Source organism: Triticum dicoccoides, chromosome 3B, assembly GCF_002162155.2.
Source record: "Triticum dicoccoides isolate Atlit2015 ecotype Zavitan chromosome 3B, WEW_v2.0, whole genome shotgun sequence".
Classification (NCBI taxonomy): Eukaryota; Viridiplantae; Streptophyta; class Magnoliopsida; order Poales; family Poaceae; genus Triticum; species Triticum dicoccoides.
In genome coordinates this window covers 204,679,566-204,691,726 of record NC_041385.1, presented here as the reverse complement: position 1 = coordinate 204,691,726, position 12,161 = coordinate 204,679,566, and positions in this window count along the sequence as shown.

Genomic DNA, 12,161 nt, shown 5'->3' with positions numbered 1-12,161 from the left:
CCGAGCCCCGACCCCGACCTCGACGCCGCCTGCCCCTCTCTCGCCGCAGGCACCCGAGGTGAGCACGCCTGCTCCTCCCCCTCCCCTACCTCTTCCTAGATAGGGTTCTTCAAATTTTAGTTGCATCAAATTAGTTAGGGTTCATCTATGGGTGGAAATGAATTGGATACAGATGCGGCTGGGATGTTTTCTTAGATGATGTTTTCTTAGATGATGAATAAACACTAGTGTAATGCATAATAAAACGAGTAAAATTTGACCACTTATTTCACTTTTTAGTTGGATAATTGGATATCCGCTACCACTTTCCACCCCTAGGTTCATCAAATTAGATGGTAATTAGGGCAGTAGTTCCTAGGTACTAATTAGTTAGTAAGAACTAGGTACTAATTAGGTACTAGTTTATTTTTATTTATAGTAAGTTTATTTTTAGTAAGAACTAGTTGAATTAATAGAACTAGTTAGTAAAAACTTGTTGCTATCTTTTTAGTTAAAGCAATTTTTCCCGCATCGACGTGGACGATGCCTATCCCGCATCCTCGTCGTCGAGGTGGCGGAGGACACCATCTTGACCAGATGGGCCATGTGGGGACTGGGCTCCGCGGGGGTGGTACTGGGAGGCGCTACCTACCGAGGGCGCAGGTTGGTGAGGAGCCAGCCTGTCGTTGACCCGAACCTTCTTCGGTGGCGGTCGCGTGGGCCAGTGACGGTCCTGAGGCTCGAGGACCCCGCGGAGGTGATGCGTCACCGTGTCAGTGAGGAGGACGCGCACGTTCATCGCTACTTGTTTGTGTTGGAGCACAGGTTCTCCAATACCTGGCAGGTTCTCCAGGGATCTCACTGGAGCTATGATCCTGTAATGGTTCCTTCTCTGTGGGTGTCCACCGCCCGCGCCGATACCCGTCCTGCGCTAGGGTTTTAGTTGTATTAGTGATGTTATATGTATGATACTATTCGGGATGTATTAGTGATAATATTCGACGATGTACGGACGCATGAGATGATTTACTTTTGCTTATTGAATGCATGCTAATTTGAGTCCTATAAGATATTTTGAAATGTATATCTTGTGTTTGCGTATGTTTTGCCGGAGTGTCCTCCAAGTGGCCTATGTTTTCCCGGAATGTTGATTCATTTCCGTTCCGGCAAATTTCAAGCACTCGATATGTCCTATTTTAGCAAAGGTCATGCCGGATTTTTCCGTGCATTTTGGCATGACTTGTGCCAAAATATGTAGGAAATATCGAGTGCCCTGGATTTGTGTCTTGAGTATCCTGGTAGTTGTCTTCGATCGATTTTCAATTAATGTTTCAACTATGAACATAGGAAATGTCTGACGACGAAAAGGATTTCGGTATTTGCAAATACTGCAAAGACGAGCGCGGCCTGTGCGACGGAATCTTCCTAGATGATGATAGGCTCTTCAGCATCAAGCTGGACGAGAACTTTGAAGTGGATACAGTAAGTCACAATGACAAGTCTTTTTTCGTAATTAAGCATGACATCTGCTTCATTTGCGTCAACTTATAATTTAATTTTTTTACTATTCTACTAGCGTATCCCCTGCCATGCAAGAGTTTTTGTATTGGATAAGATAGGTTCCAGTCGTACTACGGAGGTAAAGAAAGTTTACTTGAAGACCGAGCATGGTTATATTTTCCACGCAAAATTATACAACACAGACGACTACACCTATTTTGGATGCAAAACATGGCGAGCACTATGCAAGACTTATGCATTTGAGCTGATATGGTTATCACCTTTGATATTCGTCTGGAAGATGATATTGAAGGTAATACCAACATCTGGGTCAATGTGCAGACGCCTCCAGTTATACCATTAGGTGAGTTTCTCAACCATATTTATGTCTTTGATATTGTTTATTCAGAAATAGTTGACAACTAGTTTCTATTGTCAGCTTATTTCCGTTCAAGCAAACATGTCCATCGCTTGGTAGACAGGACCTACTACTGTCCCGAGGCTGAACTAAACTGCGAGGAGCTAAGTCATTATGTTTCATGGCTTGCGGATCTTGATACTGTCAAGACAAATTTTCTTCCTGCACTTAGAAATGTTAGTACTGAATACGTGCGACCAATAGTGTTCGTAATCAGCTACGGTCACATCTATTTAGGAAATATGGTAAGATTTTTACTATTTGTCCTCAGTGCATCTTTTCCATACATTAATTTTTAAGCTAAACTTCATTGCTAAGTATGTTACCATACGATGTTCTTCAACAGAGACTCCCGATGAATGTTATGCCTCATGGGATCGAGACTAAAGGTACCATGAGTATTGTTAGCTTACGGCCAAGATATCCTACAATGCACTTTAGTGCTCAAGATTAGCGACGAACTCTTACAAGTACAAGACTGGACCAAATTTGTGATGGAGGAGCGTAGAGAAGTACTAGGAGACAGGTTTATCTGCATGCTCCAACTTGATGAAGGAGGAGAGCTACACATGTTTTATGTTATTTTACCTGAGAGAGAGCAGAAGGAGTGATTAGCTAGCTTTCCGTGAGTTTGAAGATGATGATGTGCTACACTATGACTATGATGATTAAATAGCTAGTGTTGGTGGTAATGACTATGATGATTATTATTAGCTAGTGTTAGTGGTGATTAGATACCTACCGCATCTAGTGTTGGTGGTGATTAGCTAGCTAGAATGAGTTTGAAGATGATTATGTGCTACACTATGACTATGGTGATTAAATAAATACTGTTGGTGGTAATGACTATGATGATGATTAAATAGCTTGTGCTGGCAGATTAGATTCAAGTGGAGGCAACATGTGGTGCACATCGAAAGTACTACTAGTCCAAACTAGATCAAGTTTGGATTAGTAGTATACTTTTGACATGCACCACATATTGCCTCCACTTGTACCTAATCCACCTTCATTTGACACACTGTTATGGACATAATGATATAAACCTCATAATTGGTATTGTACCAAAATTTGTATAACGGCGTATAAATACACTAAAAAAAGAAAAAAAGAATACTAGTAGCGGTGGATAGTAAACACGCTGCAACTAGCTAGAGTAGCAGCAGCGCGTGAGAGAAGAAGCGATGCCGCTATATGTCTTAGCAGTAGCGCGGGTCACACACGCTACTGCTAAGTAATAGCTGTAGCGCCTTACTAGTAGCGCGGCAGCACGCGCTACTAGTGGGCTTTAAACCCGCGCTACTACTAGGGTTTTCCCTAGTAGTGCGTGCTCCAACACACTTTGTGAGAGAAAAAGATGGGCCACATATTAATAACATAGCATGCTAGTATGACTAACTATTGTACTAGTGGGCATTAGGTTGGCTATATATGACGTGGCTACTCCATATAGCTGGCTGTTGGCTATACTATTAACCAATCACACAATGTGGTGTAATGATGATTGGTATGGTTAATAGTTATGAGAGCGCTTGGATCACTAACATAGTGATTTAAAGTCACAATCACACAATGTGGTGTAATGATGATTGGTATGTAGTACTCCCTCCATAAAGATATATAAAAATATAAAAGCATTTAAATCACTACTTTAGTGATCTAAACGCTTTCATATTTCTTTACAGAGGGAGTAGGTGTCAACAGGTTGATCCTCAGCAAGGATCAGTTAACTCTATAGTTGTCTGTGACGCATACCCACTATATAGCTCATGCATGCTCCTCCACATCTCGTGAACTGTGAGTTCCCTTATGACATAAGCAACGTCGCTAGCAGCAGCTCGCCGACGCCGATTCATAACGCCGGCTCGAACAAGATGTCATGTCTTGCAGCACCGGCTCATAGCAAACACCTTCACCAAGCAACACTACCCCTTCGTTCTTGAAGTAATGAAGCATGTTGGCAACTGCCTTGCAGCACAAAGCGATCAACCTATAGCATCGAGCCCTGGCTTGCAGTTGCACCAACAATGCCTTCTTGAATCGTCGCGGTCTCCCCGTTGCAGCAGCTCGCATCTGACCTTGTAGTGCCAGTGCCGGCTTGTAGTAGCATGAACAGGGCAACCACATTGAAGCACTAGTAGTGGATCTTGTGGAACCAAGCACCACCTTGCAACATCAATGGTTGTAGCAGCGGGTGGCGAGCGATGGCCGACTTTGTGCCATAGCAGCGCTCGCTACCTTGTAGCTTGTGATTCAGATGGCAGTGGTGTGCTTCATCGGGATTTACGTGTCACCCGCTCTAGAGAAATGATAATATGTAAGTCTTTATTATTATGATGATCAAACTCATACACGACACGACCGTCATCTACAAGCAGAAAAAACTACGTGGTATGCATCATACCTTATTCATATATGTGGACAGAACATATGTATACTATTCATGATCGTGTTGGTTTCAGACTACTTTTTCAGTGATGTCTAGCCACGCTGCTGTGGAGCAAGCGTAGAGTTCTCTGTCACGGAGGTTGCGGGTTTGTAGTTGTCTCCCATCTGTACCGCCTTGAGAAACTTGTCTCTCAAACGGTATCCCTTTCGGGAGACAATATATGCACTAAGTTTGCCGCGCGTATCGGTGGCCCGCCTTTCCTAAACTCTCATAGTAATACCTTCTCTCGTACCTTTCCGCCCTTGTACTCCTTGCAGAGTCCCCCGTCAGCATCCACCAACCAACACTCCTCACTAGAGAACCAGTAGTATACAACCTTCTTGCATTGGCCCCCGGCTTCGGCATGCTTGTTGCATTTGAGCTAACAGTAGTGGCACAGACAAAAGATGCATCATTTTTGAAGTTGATGGAGCCATTTTTGGAGTTGGTGGATCCTCTATCTACAAGGGACAACGTCGTTAGATGAGTTAACAACAATGTTATCAACCTTGTAACAAAGGAAGAAATTAATTTATTCAATATTAATTCTCAATCATTCATACATACACGTAACTAACTGAGTTATGAGAGAGGAAAACTACATCACATCCATTGTTGTTGTCGTCATCCAAAAAGACAAGGTCATCAACGGAGGTAATACCAGTGAGATCAGCCTCATAGTCATCATCAAAGTCGATAACTATCACGTCATTGTTGTCATCAGAGTCGATAACTAGGACCTCACCATCGCTGTCGTCCTCGATCAGGATAGGCTCCAGTAGGACGAGGCAAGGATAGGCAAGGTAGGTGTCATGTATGACTCATGCCACTAAGTTGAGGATGTGTATATATAGGCCGGAGTTTATTTGTGGAGAGAAGATGGAAGAAGTTTCCCTGACAAATGTTTACATTCCGCGGCACCGTTGCTGGCCAGAAACAAAATTTCATCTTTGCGTATGCATATGAATGAAGTAGGAAAGCGAATGAAATTATTAAAAGTGCTAGTTTCCATGTTTATGTCGGGCAACGGTGCCAGGAAATGTAAATATTTGTCAGGAAACTTATTCCATTGTTTTCCCCACAAATTCACCCCCAACAACTATATATACACGGACTCAACTTCACAGTCAGCGACACAGGTCATACATGGCAACTACCTTTCCTATCCTCACCTCCTCCTCCTTGGAACCTACCCTGATCAAGGATGACAGTGACGACGAGGGTTATCGACTCAAGTGATGACAATGTGGTAATAGTCATCGACTATGAGGTTGATCTCGCAGATGTTACCTCCCTCGCCGACCTTGCCTTTTTGGACGGCGGCAACAACAATGAAAGGGATGTAGTTTGTATGTATGAATGAGTGATAATTAATATTGTTTAATTTGGTTTCCTCATTTCTTATAAGGTTGATGACATTGTTTTTACCTCCTCCAATGACTTTGTGGTTGCTGCCGATAGCGGAGCCACCAACTCTAACAATGACGCCACCAACTCCAGTAGTGGCACGTCTTTTGTCTCTACCTCTATTGTTAGTTCAAATGCAACAAGCAGGCTGAAGCCTGATGTCTACTACACAACTTATTCTTGTAGACTCATGTTGGGCCTCCAAGCGTAGAGTTTTGTAGGACAGTAGCAAATTTTCCTCAGGTGGATGACCTAAGGTTTATCAATCCGTGAGAGGCGTAGGATGAAGATGGTATCTCTCAAACAACCCTGCACCCAAATAGAAGAAATCTCTTGTGTCCCCAACACACCAAATACAATGGTAAATTGTATAGGTGCACTAGTTCGGCGAAGAGATGGTGATACAAGTGTAGTATGGATAGTAGATATTGATTTTTGTAATAGGAACAATAAAAAACAGCAAGGTAGCAAGTGAGCACAAACGGTATTGCAATGCTTGAGAATGAGGCATAGGGTTCATACTTTCACTAGTGCAATCTCTCAACAATGCTAATATAACTGGATCATATAACCATCCATCAATGTGCGATGAATAATCTTTCCAAAGTTCTTATCTAGCTTTGAATATAAGAAGAAATGGTTTGTACGGTATGAAAGCACCTCAAAGTTATACTTTCCGATCGATCTATCGAGTTATCCCTATAAGTGTCACAAACATGCCAAGAGTTCAAACTAAAATAGCACCATATGATACACATCAACCAACTATAATGACACCTAGATACTCTAATGTCACCATGAGTATTTGTGAGTTGATTATACGATATGCATCAAACAATTTTAGATTCATAATACTCAATCCAACACAAAGACCTTCAAAGAGTGCACGAAGATTTCTACCGGAGAAACAAGGATGAAAACGTGCATCAACCCCTATGCATAGATTACCCCAATATCACTTCGGGAATCCGCGAGTTGAGTGCCGAGACATACGTCAAGTGCTCTCAAATCCAATAAAGTATTCAATCCGATAAAAGTGAAATCTCAAAGGTAGAACTCAATTCATCACAACAAGATAGAGAGGGGAAAACACCATATGACCCAACTATATTACAAAGCTCGCGATACATCAAGATCGTGCCAAATCAAGAACACGAGAGAGAGAGAGAGAGAGAGATCAAATACATAGCTACTATAACAAACCCTCAGCCCTTAGGTGGACTACTCCCTCCAAGATGGCCTCCGGTGATGATTTTCCCATCCGGCAAGGTGCCGGAACAGGGTCCAGATTGGTTTTTCATGGCTACAGAGGCTTGCGGTGGGAAATCTTCTGATTTAGGGTTATTTCTAGGGGTTTCTGTATTTATTGGATTTTTTGGCGTCGGTCTCACATCCAGATGGGCTTCGAAGGGCCCACTACCCACCAGGGCACGCCAAAGGGGGGTGGCACGCCCTTGTTCCTAGTGGCACCTCCTTCCCCTTCTGGTCCTCCCACGAAGCTTCTAGTTCCTCTTTTGTTCCAAAAAAATCATCAAAAAGTTTCGCTACATTTGGAGAATTTTGATTTTTGCACAAAAAACAACACCACGGTAGTTCTGCTGAAAACAGGCATCAGTCCGGGTTGGTTCCATTCAAATCATACCAAAACCATATAGAATTGTTATAAACATGGCATCAATACTTCATAAATTATAGATATGTTCGAGACGTATCAGCATCCCCAAGCTTAATTCCTGCTCGTCCTCGAGTTGGGAAATGATTAAAGAAATAATTTCTGAATTTTGAATGCTAGCATAGTGCATAAGTTTGATCAATGATAATTTCAATCACTCCTCCTAGCATCATAACAACAACTCTTTTTCATAAAACTCATCATGATAAAGTAGCAATTGAAAACAGAATTTTTTATGTGGAATGCTACCTATCATATTTATCATATACTCTTTTCTTTTGTAGCATGGACATTTGGACTTGAATGATTCAAAGCAATAGTCTATAACTTAACATGAAGGCATCAATACTCAAGCATACTAACAAGCAACCATGTCTTTCAGAATATCAACGCTAAAGAAAGTTATCCCTAGCCCATTATGCTTAATCATTGATCTATTCATGAAATACACTCAACATAAAAATAAAAATTGCATAAAGTAAATAGATAGGTGATACGTCCATTTTGCATCATTCTTTTTTATTGATATTTATTGCATTATGGGTTGTTATTACAAATTATAGCACAATACTTATGCCTTTTCTCTCTTATTTTACAAGGATTACACAAAGAGGGAGAATGCCGGTAGCTGGAATTGTGGACTAGAAAAGGAGCAAATCTGAGAGATCTATTCTGCAAAACTCCAAAGTCCTGAAAATTTATGGAGAATTATGTTGGAATATATAAAAAATATTCAGCAAAGAAAGTACCAGAGGGGACCCACCAGGTAGCCAGAAGGGTGGGGTGCGCCCAACCCCATGGGCGCGCCCTCCGTCCTTGTGGGCCCCCCTCGCAGGCCTCCGGTGCCCATCTTCTTCTATATGATGTGTTTTGACCTGGAAAAAATCCAGAGGAAGCTTTCGAGATGAAGCGCCGCCGTCTCGAGGCGAAACCTGGCAGAAGCAATCTAGGGCTCCGATGGAGCTGTTCTGCCGGCAAAACTTCCCTCCGGGAGGGGGAAATCGAAGCCATCGTCATCACCAACGATCGTCTCATCCAGAGGGGGTCAATCTCCATCGACATCTTCACCAGCACCATCTCCTCTCAAACCCTAGTGCATCTCTTGTACCGATCTTTGTCTCAAAACCTCAGATTGATACATGTGGGTTGCTAGTTGTGTTGATTACTCCTTGTAGTTGATGCTAGTTGGTTTATTCGGTGGTAGATTGTATGTTCAGATCCTTAATGACAATTATTACTGCTCTGATTATGAACCTGAATATTCTTTGTGAGTAGTTATGTTTGTTCCCGAGGACATGGGAGAAGTCTTGTAATAAGTAACCATGTGAATTTGGTATTTGTTCGATATTGTGATGAGATGTATGTTGTCTCTCCTCTAGTGGTGTTATGTGAATGTCGACTACATGACACTTCACCACTGTTTGGGCCTAGGGGAAGGCATTGGGAAGTAATAAGTAGATGATAGGTTTCTAGAGTGACAAAAACTTAAACCCTAGTTTATGCATTGCTTCGTAAGGGGCTGATTTGGATCTATATGTTTCATGCTATGGTTAGATTTATCTTAATTCTTCTTTCATAGTTGCGGATGCTTGCGAGATGGGTTAATAATAAGTGGAAGGCTTGTACAAGTAAGGACAACACCCAAGCACCGGTCCACCCACATATCAAATTATCAAAGTAATGAACGCGAATCATATGAGCATGATGAAAACTAGCTTTAAAGTAATTCCCATGTGTCCTTGGGAGCGTTTTGCATTATATAAGAGTTCGTACAGGATTGTCCTTTGCTACAAAAAGGATTGGGCCACCTTGCTACACCTTAGTTACTTTTGTTACTTGTTACCCGTTACGAATTATCTTATCACACAACTATCCCTTATTGATAATTTCAGTGCTTGCAGAGAATACCTTGCTAAAAACCGCTTGTCATTTCCTTGTTCTCCTTGTTGGGTTCGACACTCTTACTTATAGAAAGGACTACAATAGATCCCCTATACTTGTGGGTCATCAAGGCTCTTTACTGGCGCCGTTGCCGGGGAGTGAAGCGCCTTTGGTGAGTGTAATTTGGTAAGGAAAAATTTATATTACGTGCTGAAATTTACTGTCACTTGTCACTATGGAAAATAATACTTTGAGGGGCTTGTTCGAGGTATCTTCACCTCGAACGGTTGAGCAAAGAGTGTTGGGGAACGCAGTAATTTCATAATATTTCCTACGATCACGCAAGATCTATCTAGGTGATGCATAGCAACGAGAGGGGAGAGTGTGTCCATGTACCCTCGTAGACCAAAAGCGGAAGCGTTTCCATAACGCAGTTGATGTAGTCGAACTTCTTCGTGATCCAACCGAGCAAGTACCAAACGTACGGCACCTGCGCATTCAGCACACGTTCAGCTCGATGATGTCCCTCATGTTGTTGATCTAGTTGAGGATGAGGGTGAGTTCCATCAGCATGATGGCTTGGTGACGGTGATGATGATCCTACCAGGCGCAGGGCTTCATCTAAGCACTACGATGGTATGATCGAGGTGTGTAACTATGGAGGGGGGCACCGCACATGGTTAATAGAAACTTGTGTGTTCTCGGGTGCCCCCCTGCCCCCGTATATAAAGGAGCAAGGGGAAGGCCGGACGGCCCATAGGGGCGTGCCCAAGGAAAGGGAGTCCTACTAGGACTATTAGTCCTAGTAGGATTCCATCATAAGGAAGAGAGGGGGAGGCGGGAGAGGGATAGGGAGTAGGAAAGGGTCCCCCCTTCCCTTGTCCTATTCGAACACCAAGGGGGGAGCGCGGCCTTCCTTGACTTCCCCCCTCTCTCTCCACTAAGGCCCATCGTGGCCCATTAGTTCCCCCCGAGGGATTGTGGTAACCCCTCCGGCACTCTGGTTTTACCCGAAACTTCCCGGAACATTTCGGGTGTCCGAATAACACGGTCCAATATATCAATCTTTATGTCTCGACCATTTCAAAACTCCTCATCACGTCTGTGATCTCATCCTTAACTCCGAACAAACTTCGGTCATCCAAAACACATAATTCCTAATACATATCGTCATCGAATGTTAAGCGTGCGGACCCTACGGGTTCGAGAACTATGTAGACATGACCGAGACACATCTTCGGCCAATAACCAATAGAGGAACCTGGATGCTCATATTGGCTCCTACATTTTCTGCGAAGATCTTTATCGGTCAAACCGCATAACAACATACGTTCTTCCCTTTGTCATCGGTATGCTACTTGCCCGAGATTCGATCATCGATATCATCATACCTAGTTTAATCTCGTTACCGACAAGTCTCTTTACTCGTTCCGTCATACTTCATCCCGCAACTAACTCATTAATCACAATGATTGCATGGCTTATAGTTATGAGCATTACCGAGAGGGCCCAGAGATACCTCTCGGAAACACGGAGTGATAAATCCTAATCTCGATCTGTGCCAACCCAACAAACACCTTCAGAGACACCTGTAGAGCAGCTTTATAATCACCCATTTACGTTGTGACGTTTGATAGCACACAAGGTGTTCCTCGGGTATTCGGGAGCTGCATATTCTCATAGTCTGAGGAACATGTATAAGTCATGAAGAAAGCAGTAGCAATGAAACTGTAACGATCATAATGCTAAACCAACGAATGGGTCATGTCCATCACATCATTCTCCTAATGATGTGATCCCGTTCATCAAATGATAACACATGTCTATGGTTAGTAAACTTAACCATCTTTGATTAATGAGCTAGTCAAGTAGAGGCATACTAGGGACATTATGTTTTGTCTATGTCTTCACACATGTACTAAGTTCCGGTTAATACAATTCTAGCATGAATAATAAACATTTATCATGAAATAAGGAAATAAATAATAACTTTATTATTGCCTCTAGGGCATATTTCCTTCAGTCTCCCACTTCCACTAGAGTCAGTAATCTAGATTACAAAGTAATGATTCTAACACCTATGGAGTTTTGGTGCTGATCATGTTTTGCTCGTGGAAGAGGCCCAGTCAACGGGTCTACAACATTCAGATCCGTATGTATCTTGCAAATCTCTATGTCCCCTTCCGATAATTGATGATTGATGGAATTGAAGCATCTCTTGATGTGCTTGGTTCTCTTGTGAAATATGGATTCCTTTGCCAAGGCAATTGCACCAGTATTGTCACAAAAGATTTTCATTGGACCCGATGCACTAGGTATGACACCTTGATCGGATATGAACTCCTTCATCCAAACTCCTTCATTTACTGCTTCCTAAGCAGCAATGTACTCCGCTTCACACGTAGATCCTGCCATGACACTCTGCTTGGAACTGCACCAACTGATAGCTCCTCCATTCAATAAAAATACGTATCCGGATTGTGACTTAGAGTCATCCGGATCAATGTCAAATCTTGCATCGACATAACCATTTACGACGAGCTCTTTTTCACCTCCATAAACAAGAAACATATCCTTAGTACTTTTTAGATATTTCAGGATTTTATTGACCGTTGTGCAGTGCTCCACTCCGGGATTACATTGGTACCTCCTTGCTATGATTATAGCAAGGCACACATCAGGTTTGGTACACAAGATTGCATACCGGATAGAACCTATGGCTGAAGCATAGGGAATGACTTTCATTTTCTCTCTATCTTCTGCAGTGGTCGGGCTTTGATTCAGACTCAACTTCACACCTTGTACCACAGGCAAGAACCCTTTCTCTGACTGATCCATTTTGAACTTCTTCAAAACTTTATCAAGGTATGTGCTTT